This window comes from Pteronotus mesoamericanus, unplaced genomic scaffold, assembly GCF_021234165.1.
Source record: "Pteronotus mesoamericanus isolate MK-2021 breed Mesoamerican mustached bat unplaced genomic scaffold, CSHL_Meso_final scaffold_54, whole genome shotgun sequence".
In the NCBI taxonomy this organism is placed as follows: Eukaryota; Metazoa; Chordata; class Mammalia; order Chiroptera; family Mormoopidae; genus Pteronotus; species Pteronotus mesoamericanus.
In genome coordinates this window covers 23,991,868-24,015,293 of record NW_026555321.1, presented here as the reverse complement: position 1 = coordinate 24,015,293, position 23,426 = coordinate 23,991,868, and the positions used below count along the sequence as shown (strand labels likewise).

General features: G+C 38.4%; 1 protein-coding gene across 1 annotated transcript in view; it reads right to left on the bottom strand.

Moving 5' to 3' along the window:
* Nucleotides 1-22,486, bottom strand: part of SLC35G2 (solute carrier family 35 member G2) — a 35,515-nt gene extending 13,029 nt beyond the window's left edge. Inside the window, exon 1 of the mRNA XM_054595773.1 lies at nt 22,339-22,486. The gene's annotated coding sequence lies outside the window, so the exon portion shown is untranslated. The remainder of the gene's footprint in view (nt 1-22,338) is intronic.
* Between the last annotated feature and the right edge of the window lie 940 nt (nt 22,487-23,426).

Sequence of the window (23,426 nt, the reverse complement as noted above, 5' to 3'; positions counted from 1 at the left end):
GGGTAGAATAAAAATATTAAATGAGTTAATACATACAAAATGCTTAGTATCTGGCACCTGGCAAGTGCTCAGTAAATTTTAGTTCTTTTTTCACATTATTCTGTTTACCTGGAATGACCTGGTCCTACCCCTTTCTATTCTGTCTACCTGTTGAACTAATATTTGTGCTTGAGTGGTTTCCTCAAGTGTTATTTCCTCCTTTGCAAAGTCTTCCCTGGCTTTTCCCATTTTGTGCCCCACTGTCCCAATATCTGTATGTTTATATCCTGTCTTTCCCATCAGACTATACACTTTTTTTAAAATACATTTCTTGATAGGAGATTTTCCTACCATCATATCCTCTGCCCTTAAAATAGTGCCTGGCACATACTGGCACTCAATAAATGTGTACTGGAAGAAACAGAATGGATTTGAAGAGCAAGAAGAGGGAGACATGGAAAAGAATGGGTAATGACATTAGAACTATTAAAATTTCATTTCAGATGACATGACACTGTATATATACAGTGGCCCTAAAGATTCTACTGATAAATAAATTCAGTAAAGAAGGAAGATACAAAATAAATATCCAGAAATTGGTTACATTTTAATAAACTATCAGAAAACTAAGAAAACAATCCCATTTACAATTGCATCAAAAAAATAAAATACCTAGGAATAAATTTAACCAAGGAGGTAAAAGACCTGTACTCAGAACTTTATAAGACCTTGAAAAAAAGAAATTGAAGAAGATGCAAATAAATGGAAGCATATTCTATGTTCAAAGATAGGAAGAATTAAGACTGTTAATGTGTCTATGCTACCCAAAGCAATCTATAGATTCAGTGCAATTCCTATAAACATACCAATGGCATATTTCACAGAACTAGAGCAAATAATCCCAAAATTTATATAGAACTAAAAAAGACCCCAAATAGCCACAGCAATCTTGAGAAAGAAGAACAAAGTTATAGGAGTCATGCTACCTGATATCAAACTATACTACAAGTCCATAGTAATCAAAACAGCATGGTACTAGCATAAAAACAGACAAGATCAATAGAACAAAATAGGGAGCCCAGAAATAAACCTGTGCCTATATGGCCAATTACTATTTGATAAAGGAGGCAAGAACATATAATGGGGTAAAGACAGTCTATTTAATAAATGGTGTTGGGGAAATTGAACAGATATGTGCAAAAGACTTACGTGTAAAACTCTATACCATAAAAATACTAGAAGAAAACAGGCAGTAAAATTTGAGACATCACTCTTAGTAATTTTTTTTCCCAGTTTATCTTCTCAGACAAGGAAACCAAAAAAATAAATAAACAAATGGGACAACAACAAAATGAAAAGACAACCCACAGAATGGGAGAACATATTTGCCAATGATACACCTGGTAAGGGGTTAATATCCAAAATTTATAAAGAACTTACACAACTTAACACCAAAAAACCAAGCAATCCAATTAAAAAATGGGTGAAGGATCTAAATAGGCACTTCTCCAAAGAGGACATACAAATGGCCAATAGACATATGAGGAGTTTAAAACCATAATGAAATAGCACCGCACACCTGTCAGAATGGCTGTCATCAATAAATCAAAAAACAAATGTAGGCAAGGTTGTGGAGAAAAGGGAACACTTGTGCCCTATTGGTGGGAATGCAGATTGGTGCAGCCACTGTGGAAAGCAGTATGGAGTTTCCTCAAAAAGTTAAAAATGGAACTGCCCTATGATCCAGAGATTCTACTTATGGGTATATAGTCGAAGAAACCCAAAACACTAATTTGAAAGAAAATATGCATCCTTATGTTCATTGAAGCATTATTTACAATAGCCAAGATATGGAAGGAACCCAAGTGCCCATCAACAGACAAGTTGATAAAAAGCTGTGCTACACACATACATCTACAACAGGATATTACTCAGCCATAAAAAAAGAACGAAGTCTTAACTATGTGCAGCAGCATGGATGGACTTAGAGGGTATTATGCCAAGTGAAATCAGTCAGTCAGAGATAGACAAATACCATATGATTTCACTTATATGTAGAACCTAAAGAACAACATAAATGAACAAGCAAAACAGAAACAGACTCATAGTTACAGAGAACAAACTGATGGTTGCCAGAGGGGAAGGGGTTTGAGAGAGTGAGTGAAAAATATAAAGAGATTGAGAAGTACAGATTGGTGTTTACAAAATAGTCATGGAGATACAAAATACAGCATAGGAAATGTAGTCAATAATGTTGTAATAGCTATGTATATTGCCAGTTGGGTACTGGCAATATCGGGGGAAGTTTTTGTAGAGTATATGATTGTCTAACCACTATGTTGTACACTGAAACTAATACAAAATAATATTAAATATAAACTATAATTGAAAAATATTTAAAATATTTTTAAAAGATTTTATTTATTTTTAGAGAGAGGGGAAGGGAGGGAGAAAGAGAGGGAGGGAAACATCAATATGTGGCTGCCTCTTGCATGACCCATACTGGGGACTTGGCCCGCAACTCGGGCATGTGCCATGACTGGGAATAAAACCAGTCACCCTTTGGTTCGCAGGCAGACGCTCAATCCACTGAGCCACACCAGCCAGGGTGAAAAATATTTAAAATATTTTTTAAAAAAAGACTACTGATATTTCTGTAGGATCTTATAGGCCCAGATAGCCATATCTGCTTTTTTGATATTACTGTTCAATCAATGGTAATCTTAGGTAACTGAAAACCTAGTTTCCTTTGATAATCCAAACTATAGAAATGTTCAGAAGAACTCTCTCTGTCCTCTGCCTTTAGCCTCTTATTAGTCAGGGTTATGCAGAGATAGAGAAATTTACTCATGTGGTTTTGGAGCTTAGTATGTCCAAAATCTGCAATGGGGGGCTACAGACTGGAGACCCAAAGAAGAGACAATGCTGTAGTTCAAGACCAAAGGCTGTCTAGAGCAGAATTCCCTCTTAACTCAGGGGAAGTCTTTTGCTCTATTCAAGCCTTCAACTTATTGGAAGAGGCACATGCACATTCGGGAAGGCGACCTGCTTTTTTCAAGTCCACCAATTTAAATGTAAATCTCATCCCAAAACACCCTGACAAAAACATCCGAAGTAATCTTTTGACCAACCTAGTTGACACATAAAGTTAATCCTCACGGCCTCATGCCTGTTTGTCCTCCACATGCACACAAGTCCAGGCTATTCCAACTATAGGAAATTCTTTGAATATGTCCTGCTTTTTCATATCTCTGGGTTTTTCCATGCACTTTTTCTACTTTATGAAATACTCTCTTCTTGCTTTTTCACCTTATAAATTTCTACTCATTCTTCAAGGCCCAAATTAAATATCACCTTTTCTGGAAAACTTTCCTAGACTACCCTTCACCCCAGTGTGAGTTAGATGCCTACCCCAGTGCTTTCATTATACCTTCAATCATAGAACTTACTGCATTGAATTAGAACTGTGTTTTTGTTTTTCTCTTCCACTAGAATGTGAAGGTTTTAACCTTACAGGTATTAAAAGTAGGTTTTACTAATTACTATATTTGCAGCACCTAGCACAGTGCTTGGCATGAGATAAGTGTTTAATAAGCATTTGTTGAATGAATTAATGAACTATTTTTTAAATGAGGTAAATTTTATTAACAAAATATAAATGGATTTACATGGCTAATCACTCAAAATAAGGAGTTTTATTCATTAAAACACTTTAAAGTTCTTAATAATGTTGCAAGAATAATAAAACATTAGGGTGTGCAGTTTGGCTAAAAGAGAATTTGTACATTTGGCTTCCATACCGCTAGCTCTATTTCTTACTCTTTTTTTAAAGATTTTATTTATTTTTTAGAGAGAGGGGAAGGTAGAGAGAAAGAGAAGGAAAGAAACATCAATGTGAGACAAATGTTGATCAGATGCCTCTCGCCTGTGCCCCAACCTGGGACAAGGCCCACAACCCAGGCATGTGCCCTGACCAGGAATAGAACCAGCAACCCTTCACTCTGTGGGACAATGCCCAACCAACTAAGCCACACGAGCCAGGGTATGCTAGTTCTATTTCTGCTGCTAGCTCTCCCATATTTCCTTTAACATGAAATTCCTCAGGCATAATTGGAGCTGTTCCTTAAGTGATGTATATCTCTTTTCTTAATTAAACCATTCTCAATAATTTAGGAAGATTACTAGAGATTCATGTCTTTCAGCATCACCAGAATGAACTCCAGTTTCTGTTTCCCTGCTTCTAGTGCACACCTCAAAGTTTGGCCCAGTCAAGTGAGTCCCAACACCACCAAGTCCATAGTAGTTCCTCATCAGGCTCCCCAGGCTTGTTCAGGACAAGCTTCCGACTCAGGAGCTATTTACCACCTTCAGATCTCTAAATAAAAAACAACTTTTTGTTTATTCCTATTACAAAAGCAACAAATTTATTGTAGAAAATTCAAAAATTTGGGAAAGTAAAGAAAATAAAAAACACCCAGAATCCTACTACCCAAAGATAAAAACTGACCCTCTCCAGGCATTTTTCTATTTGTGAATATCTTCTTTCCCAAAAATGGTATCAAGCACTATAACTTATTTTATAATTTTTCCATGTTACTTATCAATACATTGTAAATATTTTTCTTTGACATGAAATATTCTACAGCATCATTTTTAATGGTTAGTTAATATGGGTCCAACAATGGGCTTTGAACAAAATAGGTCAATCATTAGCTTCAGATTTCTGAGAGCTGAGAGGCAAATGGGATGACTGACTGCCACCAATACTTAATGCAAGAATAGATCCATGACCATTACAGGAAAAGCTACATATGTGAAAATGAACCGATTACTTTGAAGTCTTACCACTGAATGTAAATGAAAGAACAGTTTTTGATGGCTGGGGAAGATGGTGAAAAAACAAATAGGAGATAAATCAAGAGTATTCATGTTTGTCTCTTTGTCCTCCATTCAGATATCATCTATGGAGAGAACCTAGCTGAGACCAAAAGTAAAATAAAGTGTGTCTTTAGTCATGTTTTATATGTTTATTTATGATTAATACACTGGTTTTGAAATGAAACCACAGGAAGTATCAAGCACAGATGCTTTCAAGCACCTGGGATGTGCTCTTTTGATTGTTTGGTCCTGCATATAGCTCTAGATTTTCTAATTATAATCATATCATTTAATTATAATAGCTATGTTTATTTAGTTCCTTCTCTGTGCCAAGCATATACCAGGAACTTAATTTTTTCATTTAAAGGTCAAAACAAAACTATGAAGTAGGTATTATAATGTCCATTTTAATGTGAGGAAGTAGGTTCCAGGGCATTGGTCACTTTCAAGTTAGTGGGCAACATAAGCACTTAAGAGTAGGGACAAGATTCAGATCCAGGTCTGCCTTCCTCAGACCTTTATTCTGTACTACACTGCAAAGTAACCATCCATGAGAGGCAGAATAATGCTCCTCAACTCCTCACCCCCCGCCACAAAGATCTCCATGTGATAATTCCCAGAACCTGTGAATGCATTACTTTATATGAAAAAAAGGGAATTAAGTTTACAGATGGAATTAAGACTGCTAATCAGCTGACCTTAAAATAGGGAGACTATCCTGGATTATCTGGTTGAGCCCAATATAATCACAAAGGTCCTTAAAAATGGAAGAAAGAAACAGAAAACTCAGAGGACATGTGACAGCAGAAGAAAGGTAAGAGTGATGTGATGTGAGGACTCAGCATGCTGTTGCAGGCATTGAAGATAGAAGGGAGTCATGAGCCAAGGAATGTGGGCAGCCTCTAAAACTGGAAAAGGCAAAGAAATGGATCCCTTCTGTTGAGCTTCTAGAAAGGAACACATCCAGCCAGCACCTTGGTTTTAGCTCAGTGACGCATGTATTAGACCTCTAACTTACAGAACTGCAAGATAATAAATTTGTGTTTGTTTTAAGCCAAGTCTGTAGTAATTTGTTACAGCAACAAACAGAAAACTCACACCATCCTTCTGTGAACACCTAAAAATCAGTTTTGTATTCTTAGATAGAAAACTCATACTCTTAGCACAGGTGTATACAAAAGAACTGCCGGCATGTAATCCATGATTTTCCCTGGAAAAGAATTTTTTAATATTTTTAAGGTCTAGAAAATTGTTGGATGACACTGAAAAGTTCTGGGTCAAGTGACATGGCCAAGATTTTTTCTGTCTGATAGAGAAACTACTTGCTGGCTTGCTTGCCCCTTGTGATACTCTTTGAAATGTCTGCTTTTAAGAACCACACCCTGTGGATCATCTAGAAGAAAGTTATAAAACATCTCTCAATGGCCTAGTAAACTGGCCTGTTGGATGTATTTATTAAATATTGAATCAGAACTTTGGTTAGATGCTACCAAATAGAATTTTGGATTAATGACCAATGCTGGACAACAGGTCTAACCAATTCTGGAGGCAGCAGATCTGAATTTGAATTCTACCTCTATCATCTTCTACCTGTACAGGCGTCACTTAGCCTTTAAACCTCAGCTGTTTCATCTGTAACATGGGCTGATATTATCAACTTCAAAAAGTTATTAATAAGGATTTAATGAAAAGATAAATCAAAAGAACCCAGAATAATAGTTGGTACATAACAGGTGTTGAATAAATACTAGTTTGCTTCCTTCCCATTAGTCAAATACTGTGGAGGTTTTGCCATTAAGCATAGTAAAAATGCTTATTTTTCCTCTCTTCTCTGTTTCCATAGCAAGAAGCCCTATATACAGTTTAAGAATCGCTAAATTAGAGATTTTTAAAAGGATAAAACCGTGCGTTCTAGGAATATGCATGAGAACCAGCTTGAAATTTGCTCTTCCAACCATTCCAGTGATTTTAGAAACTTGATTCCTTATATTGTATCTCTTTCTGATTACTTGTATTATACCTCTTTCTGACTGAAAGGGCCTTAGTAAGTTTTATCTGCAACTAAATCCTGTCAGATATACAGAAACACTGGCGTACCTTATCATATTTAAAATTGAATCCAGCCAGTCAAGGAATTTCTCCTGCCCACTCTGCCTTTAACAACATAATTTCAATAAAGATGCAAGTAAAGCATTAATATTTTGAAATTTATGGAGAGTATTTATTCACATGATGGTCTAATGAATCAAAGACCGAAGATAATACTGGTGATCCCTCCTCTTGCTATTAACCCTTTTCTTGATGAGATAGGATGGAGTAAAATAGTAATTCATAATATAAAATTTGCCTACATTTTGTTCCTCATGTACTTATTGTTTGGAGAAAATAGCCTACAATTTATCAAGAAAGCTAGAATAGATTTTAAAAGAATCCCCCACCATTAGGTGGTAGACTGGGATGATAATAATAAGATTTCTTTAACGATGGGCAGGCAGCATTTTGAGCTCATACTGATAAAATGCTTGCCAATAGTGGTAAATATGGATTTAGGACTGTTAATTGGGAGAGAATCTGAATAATTCAAGCCATCTTCTACTAGGACTCTTTTAAATTTTATGTGATTACTCTAGAAATGCAATTATCAAGGCAAATTTGTTTTCTTATAACTCTCTTGCATACTCTGTCCACTCTCCCAAGCATGTCTACTCAAATCTTCATCTAGGCCTAGCTAGCAAATTTCAGGCCAAGGAGCAAGTACTAATATTACCTCAAACCTCTGATTATTAATTATTATTATTTCTGAGAAGACTCAGAGCCATAGAGAAGTCAAGAGCCCTCATAGTTAAGAACTCTACCTCCTCCCACATATATGCTGGGCAGGACCTGTCAGAACATCTCACGTTTTCTGGGTTGTGTACAATCCAAGGTGGCTCCTTTAATCTGTCATGTTCAGTACTTCAAGAGATCCAGGCATCATCTAAAGGGAGCATGCCAAGTCATAATCTCCTTTGTGGCCTCAAGAGAGTTTTCATTCATGTTTGTGTTCCTGGCACACAAGCACATTTAATACATGTTGATTGAAGAAAAATATTCACTCTTGAACTGTATTCTACAACTGCTCCTTGAACTTCATCCTTTCCTGCTATCAGCTATCACAGGCTCTATTATTATTCTCTCATTTCTATCTTCATTTCACCTTTGAAATTCTACTCACATTGTTAGCTTTGCCATTCAGCTTCAATTCTCACTCTCTATGCAGAGGATTCTGGTTCAAGATCCCTGAGGAACCCCCACCTCTCCTGATGTGGCCTGTTCCTGGACTTTATGCTGGCTCAGGAACCCACCTAGGATTCACCTGGGAGAGGGGTCAGCATTTCTACAAAATTCTTGAATTGAGAGAACTTTCATTTGAGCTACATCATTGAAGAACATCCAATCTAAAAGTAGAAAAGCCTGGAACCCCATTTGTCATGCCTCCCGATCATATGAAGCAGATCCTGAATCACCCACCCGGGAAGAAAAAATAACAATAAAAACCTAAGTTAATGCCATTAGTCATGTCCACAAATCATGTGGGTGGGGGCGGGGGGGGACCCAACATATAGCTAATTTAAAGGGGATGAATTCTGCTATTTATATCCACATTATCAATCAGTTGTTGATCTTACTAGAAACTGTTACTGGACTCAAAAACTAGTAGAATATGAAATCCTTTGCTCTATGTGTAAGGTTGTTCTTGAGAAAAAAATAATTTACTCTGAGGCTGAAGAATCTCGTTTTGATGCTCTGAGCTAGATAGTCCAGCCTTAAAATAGGGTTCAGTTTTGTGTTACTGTAGAAATAGCTAGTTTTTGTTTCCACAGCCATTGACCAAGCCTCCTGATCCTGCCAACCATCTGGCAAATGCACCTTCTTACTCAGAAGAATCAGAGGAGAAATGTTGATAAATCAGTCCAAATCTATCATCATCACTGTACTTTGCTGGTAACAGGTCAGTATGGCATCCTCTGTGAGGATCATGCCCTGCAGTGCTAACAGATGCACAAGAGTACTCAGACTGGATGACAGCTTATCCATTCTAGGCTAGAAGAGATTTGGGGCACATAAGACTGAAGGATAAGTTCCTCAGTATGTTAGCTAACATCAGCTTAAAAGAGGGATACTTATGTGAAAAAGAATCCTTATTTTGGGCTGAAAAGCAGAAGCTGACCAAGATGGTATGGGTCAAGGCTGCTTTGATGGGTCTGGGTGAGGCTGAAACTGTGGGTATAAGCTGGTTGGGTTAAGGATGAAGGCCACTTAATTGAAACAGGAAAGGACAATGGATTTCAGAGTGGGCCAGGCTGGGAGGAGCTAAGTAGGGTGTGGTCTAAAGGGGCTAAGAAGAGTTGGGTTAAGCTGGGCTATGGGAGAATGGAAGGGATGCCTGAGGATTTTGCTGGTCTATATAAATCTAGATTATAGGAGAGGAGAAAATTATAGCTAAGAGACTCGGAGATGAGATTAAGTAAGGAGAGAGATCTGATGGGATGAGTGTGGGGTTTGGAGGGATTTGTGGGAAAGAGAAGTAGGAGAGATGCACCAAACAGGTGGCTTAGTCCAAGTTTGAGCTGGAGACTCAGCTGACAGATCTTGGGTAGAAAGTTAAGGAAGGGATAGTGAGGGGTTTTCAGCTGTGCAGGAGCTGCTGGCTCTGGAAGGGGCAGACTGAGAAAAGGGAAAGAACTGAAAAAAAAGCAGAAGGTGGAAAATCAGTCTGGTTGGAGCTAGGCTATTCATTCTCACTTGCCATCAGTTTGGAATACTGGGCCTGTTAGTTACTGTTTAGGCACAACTGGCTCCTTTATACTCAATGGTAGTTAATAACTTTGGTGGACTGTAATGAACTGTACCTACCAGGAAAGGAAAAGGTTAACTGAGGTTGAAAAAAAGCCTATGTGGCAGTTTTCAAACAAGAAGGTTGAAATGCCTTGTGTGAAGGTAATGATGCCTGATTTGGAGCTGAGCAATTTATGTCGTACTGTTTTAAAATCCATTCTGGCACGCTGTGATGAATATGTCGGCTGGCAGCTAAGAACTTACTGGAATGCAAGAGTCTTGCACCGTATATAATCAACTCTTCCCCTTCCAGGAAAGAGCCTTTCTAATCTCTGAAGCAATGGGCTTATCAATTTGCATAAAATATGCCATTCTCAATGAACACATTTACCATCTACCACTTGCTTTTCTACTGCCCTTTTTAAAAAGGAGAATCAGTTAAACACAGTGAATCAGCACCTTTAAATTCAGCTGCGCTAGGTGAATCTGTTTAAGAGTGGCAGGGAGTCATTGCTGGAAGGGGGGAGGGCAGGAATAAAATGATCCTTTTCTATTTTCATGATCTTTTTTGCATGTATCTAAGAGGTTCAATCATCAATTAGGTTAGATGTTCATTAAAAGTAAATCAGATTACAGGGCTGTTCTGATATGCTTGTTAAAGTTGTATTTACTAGTTGCTTATTCTTTACATAACTCTTATGAGAGAGGATGAAACAAACAGCTCAACTAAATTTAAAGAAGCATGCCAATCCCCCAGGACTTGCACCAGTTCCTGAACAAAGAAAGGAATATCCAGCATCAACAGTGTACTCTCAGATCTCTCAAACACTACATATACCACCTGCTCACATTTACCCTGATCTTACTGCTGTTTATCCATGAGAAAGCCATGCCTGAAATCCCTCTTGAGGATAAGACTTAGGGAAATGACAGGTGAATTAGTGCAAAATTTTAAAAATTAGTTTCATTTAATCGTAACTGATTCCTCACACTATATACCTCACTCAATGATATTACAACTCAGTCACATCTCTCCTTATACCACATTTCATTAAACTCAAATAACCCTGGCTGGTGTGGCTTAGTGCATTGAGTGCCAGGGCTGTTGGTTCAATTCCCAGTCAGGGCACATGCTTGAATTGTGGGCCATGTCCCCTGTTGGGGGCATGCAAGAGACAACCACACATTGATGTTGCTCTCCCTCCCTTCCCCTCTCTCAATAAATAAATAAGTAAATAAATAAAACTCCAATAAGATAAAGCAATTTAAAAATGGTGACCAGATGTCATCTTGTTTCAGACCAAACCATATGTCAAATTTTGAATGAAACTGATAAAACCTGGTTGGCTAAGTAGCATACCTAGATTTATTAAAGTTACTTCTCTCCTTTGAATTTGCATATATGTATAATGCTACTGAAAGTTGAAGAGACTTTATGAAATCCCGTCCTAGGTAGGGTAATCCATCTCATCAAGAGTTGATTTTATCAGCAACATGTATCAAAATTTAAAAAGTGTAAACTTTTTGACCCAGCAGTGCAATTTCCAGGAATATATGCTAAGGAGATCATTAGTAAAGTACATAAAGATGGCATGTAAGGATATTCATCATGGCTTTCTTTATACAATGAAAAATTGGAAATAATAATTGTCCTTTAATGGGACTGATTAAATGAAAATATCATTGCAATATTATACAGTCATCCAAAAAGATAATGTATTGTATTTGTATTGACATAAAAAATGTTCATGTCACTTTGCTAAGTAAAAAGAAATGTATAAAGAAGTATTCATGGTATGATTCTATTTATATAAAACAATTTATATCTATACTTATGAATGGTGGAATTCTAATTATTCAGTACTTTCTTCCTTTTACTTTAAAAAAATGTTCCTACCTAACTATGTATTTACTTTAAAAATGAAGAGGGGGGGGAAATCAAACTTATATTCACCAGAGGAAAAAAAATTACTCTACATTTTAGTCAGATCAGAATAGTCACCCATGAAGCCAACTGTAGCTGTTGTGTTTCTGTGCCTTCTGTTGGAAGGAAAAATGTGGATAAACAGATCATGTTACAGGGAGAATTTGAATTGATGATATCTAGAATCCAAACCAAAACAGAAGTGAAATACTACATAAACTAAGGAGGATGCCTTTATCATACACGGTGTTTGAATGAATTGATTCATTGTGCATATTTGCATATATTACTATATTTTCATGACTAACAAAAAAATAATGTGGATTCCAAGTGGCAACAAAAGAATATAGTGCAATTACCACTGGTTTTTCTTACGTAAGTTACCACTCCATAAATCTTTTTGTTAATGTGGAAAAATCTGACCTGAACAGATGGACCTCACAGTTTCCTAAAACATGAACAGATTTCTGATTTGGACCAGGAAATGAAGTCAGCATTAAACCAAAAGACATTATCATCCATCTCCTAGAATTTCAATATGAGAAACTGCTAATAAAAGCAATATGTCCCTCTTTAGAAATACAGCACAGTGATACATTCCTGTCTTAATGGAATGTGTTCTTCATACAGTAACAAAACATAGTGGGATATTTATGGCATTGAGGTGCAGCTTGATCCCTGAACCACACAAATTTTGGAGAACTGGCAGGTGGCACCAGTTTGGAGGCTTCCACCCTTCATTTTCTAAGTTTCCTGTGGAAGGCACATCCCTGAGGGCGGCCATTCTTGCTGGTTAAATCTTTATCTTATTAGCCCAAGGGCCTCTTTTCCTTGAGCATCTTCACAGCAGCAGTTTCACAAATAAATGTCCTTGAGCTTGAAGACCCAATAATGGGCTCTCTGTCAAGTAATTAGCAGCTTAGAATTTTTTTCCTGCCCCATTACTTGTAGCTGCTTAACTTGAGGCTGTGTGGAGTCTGCTGAGTCCAGGGTACTGGTTATGAGGAGGAACTGGGGCCAAGGAGATAGACCATGAGTTCAGGATATTGGTTATACAAAGAGAAATAAGAAAATAAATATATTGAGGATAATGGGAGCCAAATTCCTCACCATTAGAAAAGGAAGTTATAAATAGAAAAAGGGTGAATACTAGAATGAACCCTGTAATAATACAGTTGGAGATATTAACCTGATGGATTTTAATATAAATAGATGAATAGATACAGTAATAGAGATGTGTATATGTATTTGTCAGTTTACTGGTTCTGTCAGCTACAATGTCCTAAAAACAATGACACCCTACTAGTATTGATCACACCTAGCATCCAAATCTTAAATTTTCTACTAAAAGGAATCAGGGCTGGTTGGAGAAATAGCTTTTGAAATGACTGAAATGGTAGGGGCAAGAAAAGTCCAAGATGAGCCTAAAACATCTTACACCAGAAAGTACTCCAAGAATTATATATATGTCAAAGGAACACAAGAACCAGCTTGAATGGGGATGGCATGATAATTGGTAAAAAGTGGCAGTTTGGGATTTAAAATACTTTAAAAGAGAAACTTCCAGATTAGAATTATCACACAGATTCAGAAGACACAAAGGGCTTATATTGTCTTTTTACCCTTGAGAGCTGTGACAATAGAATCAATAATCACTTGTCCAGAATGATTTATATGCAACTTTACAGAGAGGCAAAAAAAAAAAAAAAAAAAAAAGACTAGACTATTATGCACCAGGCTTATAACAAGTTCTTTACATATATTATTTTACTTAATCCCACAACAACCCCAACAAGGTAGGAACTAACATTACTCAATATAATAGTAGTAGTAGTAGTAGTAGTAGTAGTAGTAGTAGTAGTAGTAGTAGGTGAAGCTTACAAAGGTGCTTACTATTGCAGCCGGGCTTCAAATCCAGGCTGTCAGCTTTCAGCCCAATTTGAGGCCATAACTACTTACTACTAAAAAAAATAATCTCTAGCACACTCCCACCCACATTCCCACAATCTCCCTGATGGACTACTTGGAGACGCCTCTTACTGAACAATCTGTTCCTCGTCTGTGTTCGACTACACTTTCTTCGGGGCTCTATTATACTACTTGACATACAGTATCGCTGTGAGTTGTATATGTAACACTAACCCTTGATAAAGTGTTACTGCTCCAAGAACAAAGATCATGTTCTTATCTGCTTGGTATCCCCAGGTCCTAGGACAATGCCAGACTGAACAAATGCTGGGAGAAAGAATGACTCCTGTTGCATAGCTGGCCTGCTTTGGAGAAAGCCACCCTCTTAACAGGAGACCTCTAATTCTGTGGTGCAGAGCTCTGGTTGCCACAATTCTGCAACCTAACTCTTATCTTCTATCTCCTAACTCTGAATTAAGGGAATCCAGGCGGTAATGTGAGTATCTGGCTTTAGTTCATTACCACTCTCAACAGTCTTATTCATCTTTGGGATCCTCACCCCCATGTGGGACAATGGCTCAGCCAGAGTTACACAGAGACCAGGGGCAAAATAAATGGAAAATTAGATTACCTAAAATTTTACTTTCTTTTATCAAATTCTTAAAGTAAAAGTCAGAGTTCAGTAAAGTTGCTGATATTTTGGGGACTTGAATAAAAGGAAAGAAATACAAAGCAAATGATTTTGATAAGTCAGGGAATGATTAAATAAACTTTAGTAAAGATGAAAGGCATATGGACTGAGTTCATATATAACTATAACTATGAAATGGTGTTACATGCACATATTTTATAGGCCCATTGATCACATATAATTTTATTATAGCAATGACTATATGAGAAACCAGAGAAAATAAATAGCATTTAGTATAATGCTATGTAAGTGCAAAATTTTGAAAATTATAAAACATTTATAAGGCAAAATAAAGTTTTTGTCTACAGAGGACAAAAAGCTCTGTGAGCTTAGCTCATCTCTGACATTTTCCTACCAAGTATAAGGATATTTCCTGTGCCCAAACTAGATGGCAGATAGATGAAAAGTGAGAAAGGAGAGGGAGGCACTATCGTGATTATCATTCCCCTTCCCATATCCAAACTAGTGACCAGCAGATAGTTACTGTTTATGTATCAGTTTGGTTACTTAGAGAATCTATTACTAAGAGCAGAATGGCAGGAAAAAAATAATATGTGTGTGATGGAGAAGGGTATTTTGTCTGATTTTATAATTAAATAATGCAGGAAAAACATGAAATAAGAATGGGGATAGAGCAGTAGCCCATAACATCCTGGAACTGTGACTTATCACAGTGTTTAAGAATGCCACCCATGCGGCAAGGTGGCCTCAGCAAGGAAGATGAAACATGACTTTCCTCATGAGCTAAATATTTAACACTGCTCAGAAAAAAAAAAAAAAAAAGTGGGCCTAGTTAGAATATGATTAATGCCATTACTTTTTTCTCACCAACAAATTCCAGTCCCAGACTGGAAAAGTATATTTCTTCTAGGATCACTAATAAGCAAAGACTTCTCAAACACCTAATAATTGAGGAGGGTTTAAATCTCAGTATAATAATCGCAAAGCGTCAGGTTGTTAGATAGACCAACAACTGCTGAGATCAGCTAGAACATCTCAAGTGTGGACAACAATGCTATCCAAGTTAAAAGGTACCAGAGAAATTCAACTATCAATTTAAATTAAAATATTGTGGAAACTAAAAAATAAAGAAAGAAAATATTGGGAAAATTAAATTTATAAACTCCAATCAAGCTTATATTTGATTATTGGATTAGGCTGTACATCTATACATATTCTCTTAATTTTATTAAGTCGTGTCTTTGAAAAGACTCTAAATTACATAAAGCATGAAAAAAGTATGATTGCCCTGGCCAGGGTGGCTAAGTGGATTGAGCACCAGAATGCAAACTGAAAGGTCTCTGGTTCAATACCTGGTCAGGGCACATGCCTGGGTTGCGAGCCAGGTCCCCAGTTGGTGGGAGCATGCGAAGGCAATCGGTATTTCTTTCCGTTTCTTTTCCCCTCCCTTTCCCTCTCTTTAAAAATAAATAAATAAAATCTTTTTAAAAGAAAAAGAAAAAAGTATGATTAATTAATCTATCAATCTCCATGTCAATCTCCCCAAATACTATTTTTTCATGTGACTAAATTTATTAACTCCCATTTCCAGTAGCTAAAACAGAATTGTTAGCCATATTAATTAAATAACTCAGCTAGTGTGATTACTGACTCTCTTCAGTTTGAGCTCTTTTGCTTGCAACTACCTACCTCTTCGCTAGAACTGACAGGTCTACCAACACAAGCAAAGCCTCTTAGACCCAGTTTACAAACAGAATTGGTGACTATCTACAATAAGATTCCAGGTTCTAGTCCTTAGTAAATTTAACTGTTCTTTACCTCATTAGAAAATATTTTTATAATCTTAGGGTAGGGATTGGGGTGGTGTTCTAACGTAGCACCAAGGTCAAACATTACAGAGGAAAAAGTGACAGATTTGCCTCCATGAAAATTTAACTTTTCTGTGCAAAAAAAGAAAACATAAAAAGTAATTTTAAATCACAAACTAAATACAACAAAGGTTCAACAACTTTCATCCAAAGTGGGCTCTTAAAAACTCAAGAAAATTGGGGAAAAGCCAAGAATAGGTAATTCACAAAGTAAGAAATAAAAATAACTAATAGATATATGGAAAGATGAACAATTTCTTTAAAAGTCACAGAAACAACAATTAAAAGAAGAGTGAAATACCTGTTTTGCCTGTAAGGTGAGGAAGAAGGAAAAGGCCGATTATCTCTAGCATAAGTTAGGGAAGAATCTAGAACAGCATGCACTATTGGTTGCAGAGCAAATTATTACAAGACTTTTGGAGGGCAGACAATATGTACCAAAATGTAAAATGTGCATTCACCATAACCCATCGATTTCATTTAGGAATTTATTCTAGGGAAATAACACCATTACACAGAGGTATATTTTTTAAATGTTCATTACAGCATTTTTTTTAAAGATTTATTTATTTTTAAAGACAGGGGAAGGGAAGGGAAAAAAAGAGGGAGAGAAACATCCATGTGAGAGAGAAACATCAATCGGTTGGTTGCCTCTCTTGACTAAACCAGCAACCCATTCATGTGCCTGTGACCACTTGCTACGCAGGACAACGCCTAAACAACTGAGCTACACAGGTCAGGGCCAGCACTGTTTTTATTATCTAAACAAATTTAAATAATATAAATATATTTAAATTGGATATGACTAATTCAGTCGATACGTATCACATGAGAAGATACTCATATTTTACGTGAAAAAATAGAAAAATAGATATAATATGATTGTGATACATCAAATTTAAGATGCACATTTTTTCACATTTTTTAATCAAAATGCATCTTATAATTGATAACATCTTACATTCAATGAAATATGTTTATTTATGAATTTAATAATCAAAAGTACTTATTCAAAATTAATATTCATGGTGACTTGTAGAGAATGGCTTACTAGAGGGCTTTTATTTTCTACTCTGATGTTTCCATTTTTATAATCAGCTATATTTAAAATTTTATTCTATAAAAGCAATACAATTATTCCACTTGGCTGTTCTAAAATGTTTTTAAATCCCAGGAAGAAAATACTACAGAATAGTTAATGCTCCAATAACTATTCTTTTGTATTTTTGGAAAAAGTTATTTTGATCTGTAATGGATATCAAAAAACAGTGATTTGTTTGTTTTTAAGGCATTTGACCAACCTTATGTGTGCACATTATTATGAACCTCAGTGATATGAATTCCTTAATTTGCCTAAAAAGTAGACTTTGTTATATTTTCTCTCATCTATAAAAAATACTCTAAAGAATAGCTCCTTTTAAAAAAACAGTGCATACTAACAGTTAAACATACTACAGACTAAACAGCATTAAGTAAACACACTTTCATGAAGCATTTAGAAATTAAATATATCACATTAAAGGGTTCAAACATATTATTTCTCTTTGAGGAAAAGTCTATGTATTTGTGGGCTGAAAATAATTATTTCTTACAAAGTAATGTTAACTAGAATTTTACCTCAAGTAATAAAATTAATTTAACTAAGAAATGAAGTAGGAGTATAAACCTAGATTTTAAAAAGTAATCTTTTTTTAGAGAACTTCCAGCCAAGATGGAGGTGTAGGTAGATACACTTTGCTTCCTCGCACAACCAAAAGAAGGGCAACAACCAATTTAAAAACAAAAAATCACCAGAACTGCAAGAAAATCAAACTGTGTGCAAGTCTGACAACCAAGCAGTTAAAAAAGAAACATTCATCCAGACTGGTAGGAGGGACAGAGATGGGCAGTCGGGCTGGAGGGGACATGTGGCAAGGTGCCAGCTGGAGGACCGGATGGGTGAGAAGTTAGCTGGCAGACGAGGAGGTCCCACATTTGCAGATAAACCAGAGGAGCAGTTGGGGAGCAAGACAGACCTTGCAATCCAGGGTTCCAGTGTGGTAAAATAAAGCCTCAAAACCTCTGGAGGTAAAAACCGGGGGCGTTGCAGTGGCAGGAGAACCTCCCAGCCTCACAGGGGAGTCTGTTGGAAAGACCCACAGGGTCCTAAAACATACACAAACCCACCCACCAAGGAATCAGCACCAGAAGAGCCCAATTTGCTTGTGGATAGCTGGGGGAGTGACTGAAAGCTGGCCAAGAGCCGAGCAACTGGCATTGTTCCCTCTCAGACTCCTCCCCCACAGACAGTGCCACAACTCAGCAACCTGGATTGCCCTGCCCTGGCAAACACCTAAGGCTCTGCCCCTCCCAACTTAACAGGGACACTGAGACAAAGAAATATGGCTCAAATGAAAGAACAGATCAAAGCTCCCAAAACAGAACTAAGCGATGAACAGATAGCCAACCTATCAGATGCAGACTTCGAAACACTGGTACTCTCGATGCTCACTGAGTTGGTTGAGTATGGTCACAAAAATGGAGGAAAAAGTGAGGGCTACACAAAGTGAAATAAAGAAAAATATACAAGGAACCAACAGCAAAGGGAAGGAAACGGCGACTCCAATCACCGATTTGGAGCAAAAGGAAGACATAACATTCAACCAGAAGGGAATGAAGAAACAAGAATTCAAAAAAATAAGGAGAGTCTTTGGAGCATCTGGGACAACTTTAAACAATCCAACATCTGAATTATAGGGGTGCCAGTAGGAGAAAGAGGAAGAGCAAGGAATTGAAAACTTACTTGAAAAAATAATGAAGGAGAACTTCCCCAATCTGGCCAACAAAATAGACTTCCAGGAGATCCAGGAAGCTCAGAGAGGCCCAAAGAAGTTGGACCCAAGGAAGCACACACCAGGGCACAGCATACTGTAGTTACCCAAGATTAAAGATAAGGAGAGAATCTTAAAAGCAGCAAGAGAAAAGGAGACAGTTACCTACCAAGGAGTTCCCATGAGACTATCAGCTGATTTCTCAAAAGAAACCTTGCAGGCAAGACGGGGCTGGCAAGAAGTATTCAAAGTCAGGAAAGGCAAAAACCTACATCCAAGATTACTCTGTCCAGTAAAGCTATCATTTAGAATGGCGGGGTAGGTAAAGTGCTTTCCGGATAAGGTCAAGTTAAAGGAGTTCATCATCACCAAACCCTTTTTATATGAACTGTTAAAGGGACTTCTCTAAAAAAAAGAAGATCAAAAACTATGAACAGTAAAACAGAGGGGCGGGGGAGGGGGAAGTATGAGGGAAGAGGTACAGGGAATAAGAAACATAAATAGTAGGTACAAAATAGGCAGGGAGAGGTTAAGAATAGTATCAGAAATGGAGAAGCCAAAGAACTTATATATACAACACATGGATCTGAACTAAGGTGGGGGCGGGGAATGCTGGAGGGTGGGGCAGTGTAGAGTGGAGGGGAATAAAGGAGAGAAAAAATTGGGACAACTGTAAAAGCATGGTCAATAAAATATATGTATAAAAATAAAAGTAATCTTTTTTTATAAAATAAAATATATGATAGATCATATTTTATTATGGAGGAGTGAAAGACTAACGTAAGTGAAAATTTTTATTTATTAATTTTTTTAGGCAGAGGGGAGGAGAGGGAGAATGAGGAGAGAAACATCAATGTGTGGTTGCCTTTTGTGCACCCCCTATCAGGGACCTTTCTTGCAACCCAGGCAAGTGCCCTGAGTGGGAATCGAACTGGCGACCCTTTGGTTTGCAGGCCAGGGCTCAATCCCCACTAGCCAGGGCTGTAAATGAAAAATTTTAAAGGAAAAATATATTTGACTACATAAAAATGAAATTTTCTCTGCAGTATAAAATATCATAAGCAAAATTTAAAAATGAAATACCAAGAAAAATTGCAATATATATAACAGAGTCCTTTGCATACAAAGGGCTCTTACAAATAAGAAAAAGAAATAAGCACATCAATAGAAGAATAAGGATATGAGCTCACAAAACAAAAAAATATGACCAATAAATATATGAGAAGATCTTCTTTTCTGCCTATCCAATTGGAAAATACTTTTAAAAGACCGACAAAAACCTAACAACCTAATTTTGGTGATACTGTGGGGGATATGGACATTCTCATCCCATGTTTAGAGTGGTGTATATCAGCACACTTTTTCTGTAGCACAGTCTGGAAATAGTGTTCTTCCAATAAATATTCCTTGTATACACATATATCTGGCACTGTTGTAGATGCTGAGAAATAGTTAAAAATAAAACAGGTAAGAGAAGACAGAAAATAATTGAACAAATAAATGAACAAACTATTTCAAAAAATAGGAATTTACCTCCTGCTGCACCATCAATTTCATTTCTACCAACTTGTTTAACAATATAATCGAACTAGTATACCAATGTTTGTTCGAAAATGTTATTTGCAGAATCATCTATAATAGCAAAAATGTAAATACATAAATGTGCATTATTGTGAGGTTGTTTAAAAAAATTATGTTCTATCTATATAATGCAATATTATTGAACCTTTAATAATGATGACCTACCTTTCTATGTATTGGTTTAAAAGGTATTAAGTATAAATTATATAGTGAAAATACAACCAACAAAAGAAAAAAAAAAACCCGGTCTATTTAAAATACATGAGTGTTCATCCTTTTTTGTATGCATGTCAATTTTACATCGTTCTAGACTATCTTTGTTTTGGAATGAAAAAAGTGTATGTATAAATACTTAATTGTTCAGCAAAATACTAAACACTTTAATCCATAAGCTCTGTGATTTTAGAACCATTATGAAAATTAATGGTTCTGCAGAGTTCAGAAACTAGACGTTTCAAAAAATAATGAATTACTAAAAAGCTCTGGAAAAATGTGTGATTTGTAGCATGTGATGGCATTGAATATGGATCAGAGTACTTACATGTGCGTTGTATGAATGTGTACATGTGTATCCTATATATCCATATATGAGATTCATGTTTATGGTTACTGTGTGTACTTGCATATAGGTAATCAAACCTATTAGCCATATGCTTTATTTATCTGCACCCCTAAGGCGACTCACATTTGCCTTTATGCTATCTTCAGGAAACCAGCATCAACCCGTCTGCAAAGGGTTGCAGTGTTGGGTCGGCTCCACTCTGGCCATCTGCCTTGGAGATGGGCTATATTTGGCAAAGGTACAGAGAACCGTGAGGCAGGCTGCGGCCTGGGAAGTAGGCAGACGAAGGTGATTGAGCCACTTCAGCACCACGGACACGGACAACCTCAATCAAAGTCCCTTCCGGGTAATAGCCAGCCGAGACCACCCTCTCCCTCTCCTCCCAGTGCGTCACTATCTCGGGGCTCTCAATCGTCACTCATTAAGTGGACTCTCCATCCGGCTCCTCCGCAAGCCTGGCAAAAGCTAGGACGGAGGTGCAGATCCACGGGGCGCCCCCACTTGCCCCAAAGCGGAGTCTCCTTCCTGCTGGCCAGCGCAACCTTTCTGTCCATACCTTCTCTCAAAAGAGGTCAAACTCAAGCATGTGGCGTAGAAAATCTACAGGGCCCGGAGGTGGATCAGGGAGAGTTCGTGTTCTCCGGGGGCTGGCGGAGGCTAAGTGGACTGGCGCTGAGCCTCCAGCTGCCACAGTTGGCTGTAGCCTGGCCCCTCCTCCTCTAGTCCTTGCCTTCTCGTTTTGTTGGACAAAGATTCCTACAAACCGTTTATTCTCCACGACAATCTCAACCCACATGGACTGGCGTTCAAGAATCATAGACATGAGACAAGACATTAAAGGAAAATATTATTCCTTGGCCATATTTCTAAAACTATCCAGGATTCGTCAGAGTTTGTATTTGAAATCGATCCCGTTACTCCATAGGGATTCGCCCTTGTTTGGGTGGGCTTCTGGGCGGGAGGAAAGCGACAGCCCCTAGCCTTCATCATGGAGGCTGAGGAAGGACTTGTACACGCGAAAGTGGCAGGAAACCAGGGCTCAGGGGCCGTAGCTGATGCTGACTCAACCAACACCGTGCCCAGGTTCTGCAAGGGAGCAGCGCAGAGAAGTGGGGTTCCTGCAGCATGTCGGGCGTTGAGCAGAGCCCCCAGCGAAGGGCTGTGAAGAGCGCGAGGCTCTTTGCCCCCCGCCGGCCGGCCCAACACAAAAAGAGGGACCCTTCCCCTATAGGTGCCACGGCTAAAAGCAGGTGTGTGGGGTTCGCAGCACGCTCCTACTCCTTCCGGGTGGGGCGGCCAGGCAGGCAGTGTCAAGGTCCCAGTCCGCAGCTCCCGACTGGCTCTTGGGGCCCGGTTACCTGTGTGTTACGGCGAGTAAGGTGAGCCTGGTGCTCCGGTCTCGGATGCCCCGCACTTAGATCCAACCTCCTAGCCCGCTGAGTCCGCCATGCACTACGCCAGGAAAACCGCTGCTGGGGTAGCTGAGGCTGCCAGGTGGGGCAGGGAGAGGGGCGCCGCGGGTGCGGGCACTGCGCCTGCGCTCTCCGCTGTCCACCTCCCAATCTCGCGGTGGGTGCCCACGTGGAACATGCCAGGGCCAGAGGGATTGGGGGAGAGGGCAGTGCCCAAGATTTGTGCCTGGAATGGGGAACTTCCCCCACTCGCGGGGTGGGATGGTCCAAGGCTTTAGCCTGCTGTCCTTGGAGAGAACAGGTTTGAAGCAATCGCGGATCAGGGAAGTGACCTAGTCTTCAGGAAGGAGGCAGGGATGCAGCTTCAGTTCATTTTCACCTGTTTGCTTTTAAAAGTTGCAAGTCGATCCTTGATATTTAAAAATATCTAGCATCAGTATATTTGTGGTCCAGAAAGACCTCTGGACATCCCTGAATCCATCTGGAATTTTACCAATGAGGATTCTGAGGGAAGGGTCTTCACACTGCAGAGCTGGGTCCTGGACTCCAGTCTATATACCCCTAACCTGTGCTGAATGAATGTAATCTTTTGGGAACAGACCTGGTCATCAAAGCAGTGGACTAGATGGGTCAAAAGGACAGACAGGAACACAATTGCCTGGAGCCAGGCAAGAAAGGATGAGGCCTGAACCAAGGTTCTAGCTATGAGAAAAGACAGAATGTGACTGCTGGTTTTTCTTCTGTCCCTCCAGATTCACTCCACCCTGCTCTGCGACTCAGGGCTGACCTTTATGGACTACAGAACTGTCATCTGGCTTTCACTTGGTTTGGCCAATGGGAAACACCTGCAAGAGATCACAGAGCAGGATATTATTCAGGACAGGACATCCCCCTTCACCTCCAGAGGGCCAATCTTAGCAGTAACTGTGGGTTTTTTTTTATCTGAAAGGCATTACTCCAGTCTTGTGGCCCTCTCCTACAGCTGTCTCTTAGTTTTGTTTACCCCTCACTGCCCTTGCCCCATGAAGCCTGGA